Here is an 826-nt window from a genome sequence, read left to right as displayed (position 1 = left end):
AAAAAAAGCAATTAAATATATATAAAGGATAAAACAAAACAAAATCGTCCGTACCCGAAAAATCTCAGATTCTCACTCCTCGGATTCCGCCGACCCTATATATATTTATCTACCTTGTCATTCGCAATTCTAATGTTTACGCAACACAGCGCGCTTCTTGCCGATTCCGAGTCTTCATCACCATTAACGATGAATTCTCAGCGAATGGGAAGGGGAGGAAGGATCTTCTTTTCGGTGATTTTTCAAGAATCGCCACAGAATGAAGATATCTCATCAATCTCACATCCTCGGAGTTCAAAGAAGTTGAAAAAGACGAAGCCGTTCAAGAATGAGGGTACTGTGGTGTCTAATCCAATCGGGTACTCAACCAAGTCCAAGCCTAAAGGTCGATCTTCTTGGTTTTCTTGCGTCTTTAATTGTTTTCACAAAAAATCTAGATCCACCAGTAATCTTTGAATCTTCTGCACAGGTACAATGCTTTGTCTTTTTAAAATTTTCTTTTTCTTACATGGAACTACATAGTTGAATGGACTTTTGGTGACAGTTTTGAAAATTAGTTTCCCTAGAAATTTTCTGCCGTAGTTTCTCGAACCACAAAGTTTAATGAACTTTTGGTGAAAATTAGTTTCCCAAGAAATTGTTTACGATAGTTTTTCAAACTACAGAGTTGAATGGACTTTTGGTTACATTTTTCAAAATTAGTTTCCGTAGAAATTTTTTACAATAGTTTAGTTTTTCGAACTACAGGGTTTAATGGACTTTTGGTTACGGTTTTGAAAATTTGTTTCCCTAGAAATTTTTTACGATGTCTGATTAATAGTCGAAA

The sequence above is a fragment of the Primulina huaijiensis genome, unplaced genomic scaffold (assembly GCF_012295235.1).
Source record: "Primulina huaijiensis isolate GDHJ02 unplaced genomic scaffold, ASM1229523v2 scaffold34159, whole genome shotgun sequence".
NCBI lineage: Eukaryota > Viridiplantae > Streptophyta > Magnoliopsida > Lamiales > Gesneriaceae > Primulina > Primulina huaijiensis.
The sequence above is the reverse complement of the archived record's forward strand: the minus strand, read 5'-3'. Positions refer to the sequence as shown.